Source organism: Heptranchias perlo, unplaced genomic scaffold (genome assembly GCF_035084215.1).
Source record: "Heptranchias perlo isolate sHepPer1 unplaced genomic scaffold, sHepPer1.hap1 HAP1_SCAFFOLD_97, whole genome shotgun sequence".
Taxonomy (NCBI): domain Eukaryota; kingdom Metazoa; phylum Chordata; class Chondrichthyes; order Hexanchiformes; family Hexanchidae; genus Heptranchias; species Heptranchias perlo.
The window spans coordinates 1,310,028-1,328,209 of NW_027140014.1; the positions used below are offsets into that span (position 1 = coordinate 1,310,028).

Genomic DNA, 18,182 nt, shown 5'->3' on the forward strand with positions numbered 1-18,182 from the left:
ATCAAGGGTGTAACATTTGCAATTCTGCAGTGTGGGTTTAGTTCAGCAATATAACACTTGACAAAAAATCAAGAAACTCTTGGTTCAAATCCATCTACCCACCTAACCGAAGGACCATTTGAGCCTCTTGTGGTGAAGTTGATTTCTAAATTTCCTGCTGCACACATTGGTCACTTTCGTTAAGACCAATTTAAGTTCCACAACCTGCAACTGAATGCATTGACTGAACATGTGTTACCATTGCTTCGTGCACAAGCTCCTCCTGTCCGCACTTGCCTAATGCCTGCTGGATGCTTAATTATTAGGCAATTAGGAAAGTAAGTGTCATGTTGGCCTTTTTTGCAAGACTTACTGCAGTTGCACAGGGCTTTGGTGAGACCTCACCTGGAGTACTGCGTACCGTTTTGTACTGCTTTTCTAAGGAAGGATATATTTGCCTTGGAGGCGGTGCAACGAAGGTTCACTAGATTAATTCCAGGAATGAGAGGGTTGTCCTATGATGAGAGATTGAGTAGAATGGAACGATACTCTCTGGAGTTTAGAAGAATGAGAGATGATCTGATTGAAGCATATATGATTCTGAGGGGGCTTGACAGTGTTGATGCTGAGAGGCTGTTTCCACTGGCTGTAGAGTCCAGAACTAGGGGGCATAGTCTCAGGATAAGGGGTTGGACATTCAAGACTAAGATGAGGAGGAATGTCTTCACTCAGAGGGTCGTGAATCTTTGGAATTCTCTACCCCAGAGGGCTGTGGATGCTGAGTGGTTGAGTATATTCAAATGTACGGAGTCGTACAACACCTGGTTATAGTCCAACAGCTTTATTTGAAATCACAAACTTTCGGAGCTTTGCTTCTTCTTCACCTGACGAAGGAGCAAAGCTCCTGAAGCTTGTCATTTCAATAAAGCTGTTGGACTATAATATGGTGTTGTACGACTCCGTACATTTGTCCACCCCAGTCCATCACCGGCATCTCCGCATCATGAGTATATTCAAGGTTGAGATGGAAAGATTTTTGGACTCTAGGGGAATCAAGAGATTTGTGGATCGGGCAGGAAAGTGGAGCTGAGCTCGAAGATCAGCCATGATCTGATGGACTGGCAGAGCAGGCTCGAGGGGCCGAATGTACGCCTCCTGCTCCAATTACTTATGTTCTTATCTTATGTTCTTTTACATAGATGGGATGTTCTGTACAATTACATATAGGGCACGAAAATCATGATATTTTGAAACTGCACATTGAACCTGGTGTCTCTTGTGTTGACTGCAACGATCGAAAGAGCTGGGGGCAGAGCACAGTGAGAGAGCATTTTGCTGCAGCTGGAGAAACCTCTGGTTGAAATTCAGGTGTCGATTTCTGCTGCTTCAAGTTCCGCATTCTATGGTCAGGATGTGTTCACTGAAGCTTAGTGACAAGACTTACCTTGTTGGGTTGTGCATCGCATCTGTACACAATAGTGTGACTCACTGCATTCATGAAACATTTCTGATTGCCGTCGTTCTTTGTCTCCCAGAATAACTGATGAAGCTTCTGTTCAGGTTGGTTGTCTCAATGTTGGTGACTGCCAGGTACTGAGCTCCGTTACCTTGTGTGTGCAAGAAGCAATTTCAGATGTGGGGGTGTAGCTCAGTGGTAGAGCATTTGACTGCAGATCAAGAGGTCTCTGGTTCAAATCCCGACGCCCCCTGTAATCTTTTACGTTCATCCTGTTGGGAGTCAAACCGTCAGTCTTCCTTCCCTGCAGCAGCAGGATTCTTCTTTTTGTTGAGTTGCATTGAGTCTGCAGCAGAAAAACAGGCCATTTGGCCCAACTGGTCTGTGTTGGCATTGTTGCTCCACGTGAACCTCCACCCTACTTCATCTAAGCCTATCAGAAAACACTTCCATTCCTTTCTCCTGCATGTTTTTATCCAGCTTCCTCGTAAATACATTTAAGCTCCTGGCTCAAACTACCCCTTATGCTGGCGAATTCCACCTTCTCACCACTCTCTTGGTAAAGAAGATTCTCCTGAATTCCCGATTGGATTTGTAATGACGATCTTATATTGATGACCGATGTTTTTGGACTCCCCCACAATTGGAAACATTTTCTCCATGTCTAACAATTTCATAATCTTAAAGATCTCCATCAGGTCACCCATCAGCCTTCTCTTTTCGAGAGAAAAGAGCTCCAGCCTGTTCAATCTTTCCTGATAGTTATATCCTCTCAGTTCTTGTGTCACTCTAGTAGATTTTTTTGCATCTTCTCCAATGCCTCCATATCCTTTTCATAATATTGTGTATTGTTATTATCGTAAGTATTGTTTACAGATGGGGATGGGCAATCCAATGGTGTTTCAGTATTGACTAGGTTGTTCATGTTTTTTGAGGAATATATTTCTTCTGAACTCTATTGATCTCCGTTTTCAACATTTGCCTCTGCTGTTCTATCTCTTTTTCTGTCATAACATTTTACAGTTGATCTGACGTAGTTCCATTCTGATCCTCTCAAAAGGAGCTTTGTTCCAATTTATCACTTTGGTCCTTGTCTTACTTCTGTCTTTCTCAACCTCTTAGGGTGGAGCGATTGTGGGAGTGAGTGAGTGAGCGCGTGAGTGTGAGTGAATAAGTGATTGAGTGAGTGCGACTGAATGAATGAGTGAGTGAGTGAGTGAATGAGTGTGAACGACTGAGTGAGTGAGTGTGACTGAGTGGGTTAGTGAGTCTGTGAATGTGAGTGAGTGCATGAGGGGTTGAGTGAGTGAATGTGTGAGCCAGTGAGTGAGTGTATGAACGACTGTGTGCATGTGTGAATGAGTGAGTGAGTGAGGGACTGAGTGAATGTGTGAGTCAGTGAGTATGTGAGTGAACGAGTGAGTGCATGAGTGAATGAATGAGTTCGTTCCTGAATGAGTGCGTGAAGGACTGAGTGAGTGAGTGTATGATTGAGTTTGTGAGTGAATGAGTGTATGAATGTTTGTGAGTGAATGCATGAGTTAATGAGTGAGTGAGTGAATTAGTGAGTTAATATGTCAGTGAACGAATGAGCGAGTGAGTGAATGAGTGAGTGTGTGAGTTAGTGAGAGAGTGATTGAGAGGGAGAGTGAGGCAGGGAGAGCAGGCTGGAGTGATGAAAGTTTACAACAGAGACAATCAGACAAGAGAGGTATCACTGCTGGATCTCGTAATATGAAGTGAAACGGAGGAGATAAGAAAGCTTTAAATTAATGATTGAGAAAGACGTCCACAAACCTGTAACCAGCAGTTTCTGCTTGGATCTGACGGACGAAAAGAGACTTTTTAGCATTTTCCACTTTCATTTTCTGCAGGATTCATACTTTGGACATTCACAGCCTCTTATTTCATGGTCAGGGTGTGAATTCTGCAATTTACACACTTCTCCATTCATTAAGACTCACTGCTGTTCCGCAACCTGCAAACGAACGTATTGAATTAACACATGTTACAGTCACTTCACACACAATCTCCTCCTGTCCACACTTGCCTAATGCCTGCTGGATGATTATTTATTACATTGATGGGATATTCTGTACATTTACATACATGGTACTGATCGCATGATCTTGTGAAACTGCACATTGTACCTGGTGTTTCTTGTGTTGACTGCAAAGATCTAAAAAGCTGGGGGCAGAGCACAGTGAGAGAGCATTTGGCCGCAGCTGGAGAAACCTCTGGTTGAAATTCAGGTGTCGTTTCTCTGCTGCTTCTAGTTCCGCGTTCTGTGGTCAGGATGTGTTAACTGAAGCTCAGTGACAAGACTTTCCATGTTGGGTTGTGCATCGCATCTGTACACAATAGTGTGACTCACCCCATTAATGAAACATTTCTGATTACCGTAGTTCTTTGTCTCCCAGAATAAGTGATGAAGCTTCTGTTCAGGTTGGTTGTCTCAATGTTGGTGACTGCCAGGTACTGAACTCCGTTACCTTGTGTGTGCAAGAAGCAATTATAGAAGTGGGGGTGTAGCTCAGTGAGAGAGCGTTTGACTGCAGATTAAGAGGCTTCTGTTTCAAATCCAGACGCACCATGTAGTCTTTTACGTTCATCCTGTTGGGAGTCAGACGGTCAGTCTTCCTTCCCTGCAGCTGCAGGATTCTTCTTTTTGTTGAGTTGCATTGAGTCTGCAGCAGTAAAATAGGCCATTTGACCCAACTGGTCTGTGCTGGCATTGTTGCTCCACGTGAAACTCCACCCGACTTCATCGAAGCCTATCAGCAAACACTTCCATTCCTTTCTCCTGCATTTTTTTATCCAGCTTCCCCTTAAATGCATTTTAGCTCTTGGCCTCAATCACCCCTGATGCTGGCGAATTCCACCTTCTCACCACTCTCTGGGAAAAGAAGTTTCTCCTGAATTCCCAATTGGATTTAGTAATGACGATCTTATATTGATGACCGATGGTTTTGGACTCCCCCACAAGTGGAAACATTTTCTCCATGTCTAACAATTTCATAATCATAAAGATCTCCATCAGGTCACCCATCAGCCTCCTCTTTTCGAGAGAAAAGAGCTCCAGCCTGTTCAATCTTTCCTGATAGTTATATCCTCTCAGTTCGTGTGTCATTCTAGTAGATTTTTTTGCATCTTCTCCAATGCCTCCATATCCTTTATATAATATTGTTTAATGTTATTATCGTAAGTATTGTTTACAGGTGGGGATGGGCAATCCAATGGTGTTTCATTATTGACTAGATTGTTCATGTTCTTTTGAGGAATATATTTCTCCTGAACTCTATTGATCTTCGTTTTAAACATTTGCCTCTGCTGTTCTTTCTCTTTTTCGGTCAAAACATTTTACATTTAATCTGACGTAGTTCCATTCTGATCCTCTGAAAAGGAGCTTTGTTCCAATTTATCACTTTGTTCCTTGTCTTACTTCTGTCTTTCTCAATCTCTTCGGGTGGAGCGATTGTGGGAGTGAGTGAGTGAGCGAGTGAGTGTGAGTGAATAAGTGAGTCAGTGTGACTGAATACATGAGTGAGCGAGTGAGTAAATGAGTGTGAACGACTGAGTGAGTGAGTGCGACTGAGTGAGTTAGTGAGTCTGTGAGTGTGTGAGTGACTGCATGAGGGATTGAGTGAGTGAATGTGTGAGTCAGTGCGCGAGTGAATGAACGACTGTGTGCATGAGTGAATGAGTGAGTGAGTGAGGGACTGAGTGAATGTGTGAGTCAGTGAGTGTGTGAGTGAACGAGTGAGTTCATGAGTGAATGAATGAGTGCGTTCATGAATGAGTGAGTGAAAGACTGAATGAGTGAGTGAATGATTGAGTTTGTGAGTGAATGAGAGTGTGAGTGTTTGTGAATGAATGCATGAGTTAATGAGTGAGTGAGTTGTTGAGTTAATATGTCAGTGAACGAATGAATGAGTGAGTGAATGTGTGAGTGAATGAGTGAGTGTGTGAGTGAGTGAGAGAATGATTGATTGAGTTTGTGAGTGATTGAGAGGGAGAGTGAGGCAGGGCAAGCAGGCTGGAGAGATGAAAGGTTACAACAGAGACAGGCAGACAAGAGAGGATCTCGTAATAGGAAGTGAAACGGAGGAGATAAGAAATCAAAGTGTAGGGGAACAACCAGGCAATATCGATCATAACATAATAAGGTTTAAATTAACGATTGACAAAGAAGGACACAAACCTGTCGCCAGCAGTTTCTGCTTGCATCTGAGGGACGAAAAGAGACTTGTTAGCATTTTCCACTTTTATCTCCTGGAGAATTTACACTTTGGACACTCACAGCCTCTCATTTCATGGTCAGGATGTGAATTCTGCAATTTACACACTTTGCCATTCATTAAGACCCACTGCAGTTCCGCAAACTGCAAACGAACGTATTGAATTAACACGTGTTACATTCACTTCACACACTATCTCCTCCTCTGCACACTTGCCGAATGCCTGATGGATGATTATTTATGACATTGATGGGATATTCTGCACACTTAAATACATGGTACTGAGAGCATGTTGCTGTGAAACTGCACATTGAACCTGGTGTTTCTTGTGTTGATGGCAGCGAACGAAGGAGCTGGGGGCAGGGCACATTGTGAGAGGATTTAATTGCAGCTGGAGAAACCTCTGGTTGAAATTCAGGTGTCGTTTTTCTGCTGCTTCTTGTTCAGCGTTCTGTGGTCAGGATGTGTTCACTGAAGCTTAGTGACAAGACTTACCATGTTGGGTTGTGCATCGTATCTGTACACAATAGTGTGACTCACTCCATTCATGAAACATTTCTGATTGTCGTCGTTATTTCTCTCCCAGAATAACTGATGAAGCTTCTGTTCAGGTTGGTTGTCTCAATGTTGGTGACTGCCAGGTACTGAGCTCCATTACCTTGTGTGTGCAAGAAGCAATTACAGATGTGGGGGTGTTGCTCAGTGGTAGAGCATTTGACTGCAGATCAAGAGGTCTCCGGTTCAAATCCAGACGCCCCCTCTGATCTTTTAAGTTCATCCTGTTGGGAGTCAAACCGTCAGTCTTCTTTTCCTGCAGCTGCAGGATTCTTCTTTTTGTTGAGTTGCATTGAGTCTGCAGCAGAAAAACAGGCCATTTGGCCCAACTGGTCTGTGCTGGCATTGCTGCTCCACGTGAACCTCCACCCTACTTCATCTGAGCCTATCAGCAAACACTTCCATTCCTTTCTCCTTCATTTTTTTATCCATGTTCCCCTTAAATGCATTTAAGCTCCTGGCCTCAACTACCCCTTATCCTGGCGAATTCCAACTTCTCACCACTCTCTGGGTAAAGAAGTTTCTACTGAATTCCCTATTGGATTTAGTAATAACGATCTTATATTGATGACCGATGGTTTTGGACTCCCCCACAAGTGGAAACATTTTCTCCATGTCCAACAATTTCATAATCTTAAAGATCTCCATCAGGTCACCAATCAGCCTCCTCTTTTCGAGAGAAAAGAGCTCCAGCCTGTTCAATCTTTCCTGATAGTTATATCCTCTCAGTTCTTGTGTCATCATAGAATCATATGGAATCATAGAAGTTACAACGTGGAAACAGGCCCTTCGGCCCAACATGTCCATGTCGCCCAGTTTATACCACTAAGCTAGTCCCAATTTCTCGCACTTGGCCCATATCCCTCTGTACCCATCTTACCCATGCAACTGTCCAAATGCTTTTTAAAAGACAAAATTGTACCCGCCTCTACTACTGCCTCTGGCAGCTCGTTCCAGACATTCACCACCCTTTGAGTGAAAAAATTGCTCCTCTGGACCCTTTTGTATCTCTCCCCTCTCACCTTAAATCTATGCCGCCTCGTTATAGACTCCCCAACCTTTGGGAAAAGATTTTGACTATCTACCTTATCTATGCCCCTCTTTATTTTATAGACTTCTATAAGATCACCCCTTAACCTCCTACTCTCCAGGGAAAAATGTCCCAGTCTGTCTCACCTCTCCCTACAAGTCAAACCATCAAGTCCCGGTAGCATCCTAGTAAATCTTTTCTGCACTCTTTCTAGTTTAATAATATCCTTTCTATAATAGGGTGACCAGAACTGTACACAGTATTCCAAGTGTGGCCTCACCAATGCCCTGTACAACTTCAACAAGACATCCCAACTCCTGCATTCAATGTTCTGACCAATGAAACCATGCTTGCCGAATGCTTTCTTCACCACCCTATCCACTTGTGACTCCACTTTCAAGGAGCTATGAACCTGTACTCCTAGATCTCTTTGTTCTATAACTCTCCCCAACGTCCTACCATTAACGGAGTAGGTCCTGGCCCGATTCGATCGACCAAAATGCATCACCTCACATTTATCTAAATTAAACTCCATCTGCCATTCATCGGCCCACTGGCCCAATTTATCAAGATCCCGTTGCAATCCTAGATAACCTTCTTCACTGTCCACAATGCCACCAATCTTGGTGTCATCTGCAACCTTACTGAGCATGCCTCCTAAATTCTCATCCAAATCATTAATATAAATAACAGCGGACCCATCAATAGAGTTCAGGAGAAATATATTCCTCAAAAACCATGAACAAACTAGTAAATAATGAAACACCATTGGATTGCCCATCCCCATCTGTAAACAATACTTACAATAATAACATTACACAATATTATAAAAAGGATATGGAGGCCTTGGAGAAGATGCAAAAAAATCCCTGAGGCACACCGCTGGACACAGGCATCCAGTTTGAAAAACAACCCTCTCCAACCACACTCTGTCTTCTGTCGTCAAGCCAATTTTATATCCAATTGGCTACCTCACCTTGGATCCCATGAGATTTAACCTTATGTAACAACCTACCATGCGGTACCTTGTCAAAGGCTTTGCTGAATTCCATGTAGACCACGTCTACTGCACAGCCCTCACCTATCTTCTTGGTTAACCCTTCATAAAACTCAATCAAATTCGTGAGACATGATTTTCCTCTCACAAAACCATGCTGACTGTTCCTAATCAGTCCCTGCCTCTCCAAATGCCTGTAGATCCTGTCCCTCAGAATACCCTCTAACAACGTACCCACTACAGATGTCAGGCTCACCGGTCTGTAGTTCACAGGCTTTTCCATGCCGCCCTAGTAGATTTTTTTGCATCTTCTCCAAGGCCTCCATATCCTTTTTATAATATTGTGTAATGTTATTATTGTAAGTATTGTGTACAGATGGGGATGGGCAATCCAATGGTGTTTCATTATTGACTAGATTGTTCATGTTTTTTGAGGAATATATTTCTCCTGAACTCTAGTGATCTCCGCTTTAAACATTTGCCTCTGCTGTTCTATCTCTTTTTCTGTCAAAACATTTTACAGTTAATCTGACGTAGTTCCATTCTGATCCTCTGAAAAGGAGCTTTGTTCCAATTTATCACTTTGGTCCTTGTCTTACTTCTGTCTTTCTCAATCTCTTAGGGTGGAGCGATTGTGGGAGTGATGGAGTGAGTGAGCGAGTGAGTGTGAGTGAATAAGTGAGTGAGTGAGTGCGACTGAGTACATGAGTGAGTGAGTGAATGAGTGTGAACGATTGAGTGAGGGAGTGTGACTGAGTGAGTTAGTGAGTCTGTGAGTCTGTGAGTGTGTGAGTGAGTGCATGAGGGATTGAGTGAGTGAATGTGTGAGTCAGTGAGTGAGTGAATGAACGACTGTGTGCATGAGTGAATGAGTGAGTGAGTGAGGGACTGAGTGAATGTGTGAGTCAGTGAGTGTGTGAGTGAACGAGTGAGTTCACGAGTGAATGAGTCAGTGCGTTCGTGAATGAGTGAGTGAAAGACTGAGTGAGTGAGTGAATGATTGAGTTTGTGAGTGAATGATTGTGTGAGTGTTTGTGAGTGAATGCATGAGTTAATGAGTGAGTGAGTTAGTGACTTAATATGTCAGTGAACGAATGAGTGAGTGAGTGAATGTGTGAGTGAATGAGTGAGTTCACCAGTGAATGAGTGAGTGTGTTCGTGAATGAGTGAGTGAAATGCTGAGTGAGTGAGTGAATGCTTGAGTTTGTGAGTGAATGAGTGCGTGAGTGTTTTTGAGTGAATGCATGAGTTAATCAGTGAGTGAGTGAGTTCGTGAGTTAATATGTCTGTGAACGAATGAGTGAGTGAGTGAAATTGTGAGTGAATGAATGAGTGTGTGAGTGAGTGAGAGAATGATTGATTGAGTGTGTGAGTGATTGAGAGGGAGAGTGAGGCTGTGAGAGCAGGCTGGAGTGATGAAAGGTTACAAAAGAGACAGGCAGACAAGACAGGAATCACTGCTGGATCTCGTAATAGGAAGTGAAACGGAGGAGATTAGAAATCAAAGTGTCGGGGAACAACCAGGCAATATCGATCATAACATAATAAGGTTTAAATTAACGATTGACAAAGAAGGACACAAACCTGTCGCCAGCAGTTTCTGCTTGCATCTGACGGACGAAAAGAGACTTTTTAGCATTATCCACTTTTATCTCCTGGAGAATTTACACTTTGGACACTCACAGCCTCTCATTTCATGGTCAGGATGTGAATTCTGCAATTTACACACTTTGCCATTCATTCAGACCCACTGCAGTTCCGCAACCTGCAAACGAACGCATTGAATTAACACATGTTGCAGTCACTTCAAACACTATCTCATCCTGCCCACACTTGCCTAATGCCTGCTGGATGATTATTTATTACATTGATGGGATATTCTGTACATTTATATACATGGTACTGATAGCATGATGTTGTGAAACTGCACATTGAACCTGGTGTTTCTTGTGATGACTGCAACGATCCAAAACGCTGCGGGCAGAGCACAGTGAGGGAGCATTTAATTGCAGCTGGAGAAACCTCTGGTTGAAATTCAGGTGTCGTTTTTCTTTTGCTTCTGGTTCCGCGTTCTGTGGTCAGGATGTGTTCACTGAAGCTTAGTGACAAGACTTACCATGTTGGGTTGTGCATCGCATCTGTACACAATAATGTGACTCACTGCATTCATGAAACATTTCTGATTGTCGTCGTTATTTGTCTGCCAGAATAACTGATGAAGCCTCTGTTCAGGTTGGTTGTCTCAATGTTGGTGACTGCCAGGTACTGAGCTCCGTTACCTTGTGTGTGCAAGAAGCTATTGCAGATGTGGGGGTGCAGCTCAGTGGTAGAGCATTTGACTGCAGATCAAGACGTCTCTGGTTCAAGTCCAGACGCCCCCTGTGATCTTTTAAGTTCATCCTGTTGGGAGTCAAACCGTCAGTCTTCTTTTCCTGCAGCTGCAGGATTCTTCTTTTTGTTGAGTTGCATTGAGTCTGCAGCAGAAAAACAGGCCATTTGGCCCAACTGGTCTGTGCTGGCATTGCTGCTCCACGTGAACCTCCACCCTACTTCATCTGAGCCTATCAGCAAACACTTCCATTCCTTTCTCCTTCATTTTTTTATCCATGTTCCTCTTAAATGCATTTCAGCTCCTGGCCTCAACTCCCCCTTATGCTGGCGAATTCCACCTTCTCACCACTCTCTGGGTAAAGAAGTTTCTACTGAATTCCCTATTGGATTTAGTAATGACGATCTTATATTGATGACCGATGGTTTTGGACTCCCCCACAAGTGGATACATTTTCTCCATGTCTAACAATTTCATAATCTTAAAGATCTCCATCAGGTCACCCATCAGCCTCCTCTTTTCGAGAGAAAAGCGCTCCAGCCTGTTCAATCTTTCCTGATAGTTATATCCTCTCAGTTCTTGTGTCATCATAGAATCATATGGAATCATAGAAGTTACAACATGGAAACAGGCCCTTCGGCCCAACATGTCCATGTCGCCCAGTTTATACCACTAAGCTAGTCCCAATTTCCTGCACTTGGCCCATATCCCTCTGTACCCATCTTACCCATGTAACTGTCCAAATGCTTTTTAAAAGACAAAATTCTACCCGCCTCTACTACTGCCTCTGGCAACTCGTTCCAGACACTCACCACCCTTTGAGTGAAAAAATTGCTCCTCTGGACCCTTTTTTATCTCTCCCCTCTCACCTTAAATCTATGCCGCCTCGTTATAGACTCCCCAACCTTTGGGAAAAGATTTTGACTATCTTCCTTATCTATGCCCCTCATTATTTTATAGACTTCTATAAGATCACCCCTTAACCTCCTACTCTCCATGGAAAAATGTCCCAGTCTGTCTAACCTCTCCCTACAAGTCAAACCATCAAGTCCCGGTAGCATCCTAGTAAATCTTTTCTGCACTCTTTCTAGTTTAATAATATCCTTTCTATAATAGGGTGACCAGAACTGTACACAGTATTCCAAGTGTGGCCTCACCAATGCCCTGTACAACTTCAACAAGACATCCCAACTCCTGCATTCAATGTTCTGACCAATGAAACCATGCATGCCGAATGCTTTCTTCACCACCCTATCCACTTGTGACTCCACTTTCAAGGAGCTATGAACCTGTACTCCTAGATCTCTTTGTTCTATAACTCTCCCCAACGCCCTACCATTAACGGAGTAGGTCCTGGCCCGATTCGATCGACCAAAATGCATCACCTCACATTTATCTAAATTAAACTCCATCTGCCATTCATCGGCCCACTGGCCAAATTTATCAAGATCCCGTTGCAATCCTAGATAACCTTCTTCACTGTCCACAATGCCACCAATCTTGGTGTCATCTGCAAACTTACTGACCATACCTCCTAAATTCTCATCCAAATCATTAATATAAATAACAGCGGACCCATCAATAGAGTTCAGGAGAAATATATTCCTCAAAAAACATGAACATACTAGTCAATAATGAAACACCATTGGATTGCCCATCCCCATCTGTAAACAATACTTACAATAATAACATTACACAATATTATAAAAAGGATATGGAGGCCTTGGAGAAGATGCAAAAAAATCCCTGAGGCACACCGCTGGACACAGGCATCCAGTTTGAAAAACAACCCTCGACAACCACACTCTGTCTTCTGTCGTCAAGCCAATTTTATATCCAATTGGCTACCTCACCTTGGATCCCATGAGATTTAACCTTATGTAACAACCTCCCATGCGGTACCTTGTCAAAGGCTTTGCTGAAGTCCATGTAGACCACGTCTACTGCACAGCCCTCACCTATCTTCTTGGTTAACCCTTCAAAAAACTCAATCAAATTCGTGAGACATGATTTTCCTCTCACAAAACCATGCTGACTGTTCCTAATTAGTCCCTGCCTCTCCAAATGCCTGTAGATCTTGTCCCTCAGAATACCCTCTAACAACTTACCCACTACAGATGTCAGGCTCACCGGTCTGTAGTTCACAGTCTTTTCCATGCCGCCCGAGTAGATTTTTTTGCATCTTCTCCAAGGCCTCCATATCCTTTTTATAATATTGTGTGATGTTATTATTGTAAGTATTGTGTACAAATGGGGATAGGCAATCCAATGGTGTTTCATTATTGACTAGTTTGTTCATGTTTTTTGAGGAATATATTTCTCCTGAACTCTATTGATCTCCGTTTTAAACATTTGCCTCTGCTGTTCCATCTCTTTTTCTGTCAAAACATTTTACAGTTAAGCTGACGTCGTTCCATTCTGATCCTCTCAAAAGGAGCTTTGTTCCAATTTATCACTTTGGTCCTTGTCTTACTTCTGTCTTTCTCAATCTCTTAGGGTGGAGCGATTGTGGGAGTGATTGAGTGAGTGAGCGAGTGAGTGTGAGTGAATAAGTGAGTGAGTGAGTGCGACTGAGTACATGAGTGAGTGAGTGAGTGAGTGAGTGAATGAGTGTGAACGACTGAGAGTGAGTGTGACTGAGTGAGTTAGTGAGTCTGTGAGTGTGTGAGTGAGTGCATGAGGGATTGAGTGAGTGAATGCGTGAGTCAGTGAGTGAGTGAATGAACGACTGTGTGCATGAGTGAATGAGTGAGTGAGTGAGGGACTGAGTGAATGTGTGAGTCAGTGAGTGTGTGAGTGAACAATGAGTTCACGAGTGAATGAGTGAGTGCGTTCGTGAATGAGTGAGTGAAAGAATGAGTGAGTGAGTGAATGATTGAGATTGTGAGTGAATGAGTGTGTGAGTGTTTGTGAGTGAATGCATGATTTAATGAGTGAGTGAGTTAGTGAGTTAATATGTCAGTGAACGAATGAGTGAGTGAGTGAATGTGTGAGTGAATGAGTGAGTTCACCAGTGAATGAGTGAGCGTGTTCGTGAATGAGTGAGTGAAATGCTGAGTGAGTGAGTGAATGCTTGAGTTTGTGAGTGAATGAGTGCGTGAGTGTTTTTGAGTGAATGCATGAGTTAATGAGTGAGTGAGTGAGTTCGTGAGTTAATATGTCAGTGAACGAATGAGTGAGTGAGTGAAATTGTGAGTGAATGAATGAGTGTGTGAGTGAGTGAGAGAATGATTGATTAAGTGTGTGAGTGATTGAGAGGGAGAGTGAGGCAGTGAGAGCAGGCGAGAGTGATGAAAGGTTCCAAAAGAGACAGGCAGACAAGACAGGAATCACTGCTGGATCTCGTAATAGGAAGTGAAACGGAGGAGATTAGAAATCAAAGTGTCGGGGAACAACCAGACAATATCGATCATAACATAATAAGGTTTAAATTAACGATTGACAAAGAAGGACACAAACCTGTCGCCAGCAGTTTCTGCTTGCATCTGACGGACGAAAAGAGACTTTTTAGCATTATCCACTTTTATCTCCTGGAGAATTTACACTTTGGACACTCACAGCCTCTCATTTCATGGTCAGGGTGTGAATTCTGCAATTTACACACTTTGCAATTCATTAAGACCCACTGCAGTTCCGCAACCTGCAAACGAACGTGTTGAATTAACACATGTTGCAGTCACTTCACACACTATCTCCTCCTGTCCACACTTGCTGAATGCCTGCTGGATGATTATTTATGACATTGATGGGATATTCTGCACATTTACATACATGGTACTGAGAGCATGATGTTGTGAAACTGCACATTGAACTTGGTGTTTCTTGTGTTGACTGCAACGATCGAAAAAGCTGGGGGCAGAGCACAGTGACAGAGCATTTAATTGCAGCTGAAGAAACTTCTGGTTGAAATTCAGGTGTCGTTTTTCTGCTGCTTCTAGTTCCGCGTTCTGTGGTCAGTATGTGTTCACTGAAGCTTAGTGACAAGACTTTCCATGTTGGGTTGTGCATCGCATCTGTACACAATAGTGTGACTCACTCCATTCATGAAACATTTCTGATTGCCGTCGTTCTTTGTCTCCCAGAATAAGTGATGAAGCTTCTGTTCAGGTTGGTTGTCTCAATGTTGGTGACTGCCAGGTATTGAGTTCCGTTACCTTGTGTGTGCAAGAAGCAATTGCAGATGTGGGGGTGTAGCTCAGTGGTAGAGCATTTGACTGCAGATCAAGAGGTCTCTGGTTCAAGTCCAGACGCCCCCTGTGATCTTTTAAGTTCATCCTGTTGGAAGTCAAACCGTCAGTCTTCTTTTCCTGCAGCTGCAGGATTCTTCTTTTCTGTTGCGTTGCATTGAGTCTGCAGCAGAAAAACAGGCCATTTGGCCCAACTGGTCTGTTCTGGCATTGCTGCTCCACGTGAACCTCCACCCTACTTCATCTAAGCCTATCAGCAAACACTTCCATTCCTTTCTCCTTCATTTTTTTATCCATGTTCCCCTTAAATGCATTTAAGCTCCTGGCCTCAACTCCCCCTTATGCTGGCGAATTCCACCTTCTCACCACTCTCTGGGTAAAGAAGTTTCTACTGAATTCCCTATTGGATTTAGTAATAACGATCTTATATTGATGACCGATGGTTTTGGACTCCCCACAAGTGGAAACATTTTCTCCATGTCTAACAATTTCATAATCTTAAAGATCTCCATCAGGTCACCCGTCAGCCTCCTCTTTTCGAGAGAAAAGCGCTCCAGCCTGTTCAATCTTTCCAGATAGTTATATCCTCTCAGTTCTTGTGTCATCATAGAATCATATGGAATCATAGAAGTTACAACATGGAAACAGGCCCTTCGGCCCAACATGTCCATGTCGCCCAGTTTATACCACTAAGCTAGTCCCAATTGCCTGCACTTGGCCCATATCCCTCTGCACCCATCTTACCCATGTAACTGTCCAAATGCTTTTTAAAAGACAAAATTGTACCCGCCTCTACTACTGCCTCTGGCAGCTCGTTCCAGACACTCACCACCCTTTGAGTGAAAAAATTGCCCCTCTGGACCCTTTTATATCTCTCCCCTCTCACCTTAAATCTATGCCGCCTCGTTATAGACTCCCCAACCTTTGGGAAAAGATTTTGACTATCTACCTTATCTATGCCCCTCATTATTTTATAGACTTCTATAAGATCACCCCTTAACCTCCTACTCTCCAGGGAAAAATGTCCCAGTCTGTCTAACCTCTCCCTACAAGTCAAACCATCAAGTCCCGGTAGCATCCTAGTAAATCTTTTCTGCACTCTTTCTAGTTTAATAATATCCTTTCTATAATAGGGTGACCAGAACTGTACACAGTATTCCAAGTGTGGCCTCACCAATGCCCTGTACAACTTCAACAAGACATCCCAACTCCTGCATTCAATGTTCTGACCAATGAAACCATGCATGCCGAATGCTTTCTTCACCACCCTATCCACTTGTGACTCCACTTTCAAGGAGCTATGAACCTGTACTCCTAGATCTCTTTGTTCTATAACTCTCCCCAACGCCCTACCATTAACGGAGTAGGTCCTGGCCCGATTCGATCGACCAAAATGCATCACCTCACATTTATCTAAATTAAACTCCATCTGCCATTCATCGGCCCACTGGCCCAACTTATCAAGATCCCGTTGCAATCCTAGATAACCTTCTTCACTGTCCACAATGCCACCAATCTTGGTGTCATCTGCAACCTTACTGACCATGCCTCCTAAATTCTCATCCAAATCATTAATATAAATAACAGCGGACCCATCAATAGAGTTCAGGAGAAATATATTCCTCAAAAAACATGAACAAACTAGTCAATAATGAAACACCATTGGATTGCCCATCCCCATCTGTAAACAATACTTACAATAATAACATTACACAATATTATAAAAAGGATATGGAGGCCTTGGAGAAGATGCAAAAAAATCCCTGAGGCACACCGCTGGACACAGGCATCCAGTTTGAAAAACAACCCTCGACAACCACACTCTGTCTTCTGTCGTCAAGCCAACTTTATATCCAATTGGCTACCTCACCTTGGATCCCATGAGATTTAACCTTATGTAACAACCTCCCATGCGGTACCTTGTCAAAGGCTTTGCTGAAGTCCATGTAGACCACGTCTACTGCACAGCCCTCACCTATCTTCTTGGTTAACCCTTCAAAAAACTCAATCAAATTCGTGAGACATGATTTTCCTCTCACAAAACCATGCTGACTGTTCCTAATTAGTCCCTGCCTCTCCAAATGCCTGTCGATCTTGTCCCTCAGAATACCCTCTAACAACTTACCCACTACAGATGTCAGGCTCACCGGTCTGTAGTTCACAGTCTTTTCCATGCCGCCCGAGTAGATTTTTTTGCATCTTCTCCAAGGCCTCCATATCCTTTTTATAATATTGTGTGATGTTATTATTGTAAGTATTGTGTACAGATGGGGATAGGCAATCCAATGGTGTTTCATTATTGACTAGTTTGTTCATGTTTTTTGAGGAATATATTTCTCCTGAACTCTATTGATCTCCGTTTTAAACATTTGCCTCTGCTGTTCCATCTCTTTTTCTGTCAAAACATTTTACAGTTAAGCTGACGTCGTTCCATTCTGATCCTCTCAAAAGGAGCTTTGTTCCAATTTATCACTTTGGTCCTTGTCTTACTTCTGTCTTTCTCAATCTCTTAGGGTGGAGCGATTGTGGGAGTGATTGAGTGAGTGAGCGAGTGAGTGTGAGTGAATAAGTGAGTGAGTGAGTGCGACTGAGTACATGAGTGAGTGAGTGAGTGAGTGAGTGAATGAGTGTGAACGACTGAGAGTGAGTGTGACTGAGTGAGTTAGTGAGTCTGTGAGTGTGTGAGTGAGTGCATGAGGGATTGAGTGAGTGAATGCGTGAGTCAGTGAGTGAGTGAATGAACGACTGTGTGCATGAGTGAATGAGTGAGTGAGTGAGGGACTGAGTGAATGTGTGAGTCAGTGAGTGTGTGAGTGAACAATGAGTTCACGAGTGAATGAGTGAGTGCGTTCGTGAATGAGTGAGTGAAAGAATGAGTGAGTGAGTGAATGATTGAGATTGTGAGTGAATGAGTGTGTGAGTGTTTGTGAGTGAATGCATGATTTAATGAGTGAGTGAGTTAGTGAGTTAATATGTCAGTGAACGAATGAGTGAGTGAGTGAATGTGTGAGTGAATGAGTGAGTTCACCAGTGAATGAGTGAGCGTGTTCGTGAATGAGTGAGTGAAATGCTGAGTGAGTGAGTGAATGCTTGAGTTTGTGAGTGAATGAGTGCGTGAGTGTTTTTGAGTGAATGCATGAGTTAATGAGTGAGTGAGTGAGTGAGTTCGTGAGTTAATATGTCAGTGAACGAATGAGTGAGTGAGTGAAATTGTGAGTGAATGAATGAGTGTGTGAGTGAGTGAGAGAATGATTGATTAAGTGTGTGAGTGATTGAGAGGGAGAGTGAGGCAGTGAGAGCAGGCGAGAGTGATGAAAGGTTCCAAAAGAGACAGGCAGACAAGACAGGAATCACTGCTGGATCTCGTAATAGGAAGTGAAACGGAGGAGATTAGAAATCAAAGTGTCGGGG

At 43.2% G+C, this 18,182-nt stretch overlaps 4 non-coding genes across 4 annotated transcripts; all 4 read left to right on the top strand.

The window, feature by feature from the left end:
- The first annotated feature begins 1,616 nt into the window (after positions 1–1,616).
- Positions 1,617–1,688, top strand: trnac-gca (transfer RNA cysteine (anticodon GCA)). The gene has a single exon. It is a non-coding gene; the product is annotated as a tRNA-Cys (tRNA).
- A 4,673-nt stretch (positions 1,689–6,361) lies between these two features.
- On the top strand, positions 6,362–6,433 carry trnac-gca (transfer RNA cysteine (anticodon GCA)). The gene has a single exon. It is a non-coding gene; the product is annotated as a tRNA-Cys (tRNA).
- A 4,131-nt stretch (positions 6,434–10,564) lies between these two features.
- Positions 10,565–10,636, top strand: trnac-gca (transfer RNA cysteine (anticodon GCA)). The gene has a single exon. It is a non-coding gene; the product is annotated as a tRNA-Cys (tRNA).
- A 4,132-nt stretch (positions 10,637–14,768) lies between these two features.
- trnac-gca (transfer RNA cysteine (anticodon GCA)) lies at positions 14,769–14,840 on the top strand. Its single transcript has one exon. It is a non-coding gene; the product is annotated as a tRNA-Cys (tRNA).
- The last annotated feature ends 3,342 nt before the right edge of the window (positions 14,841–18,182 follow it).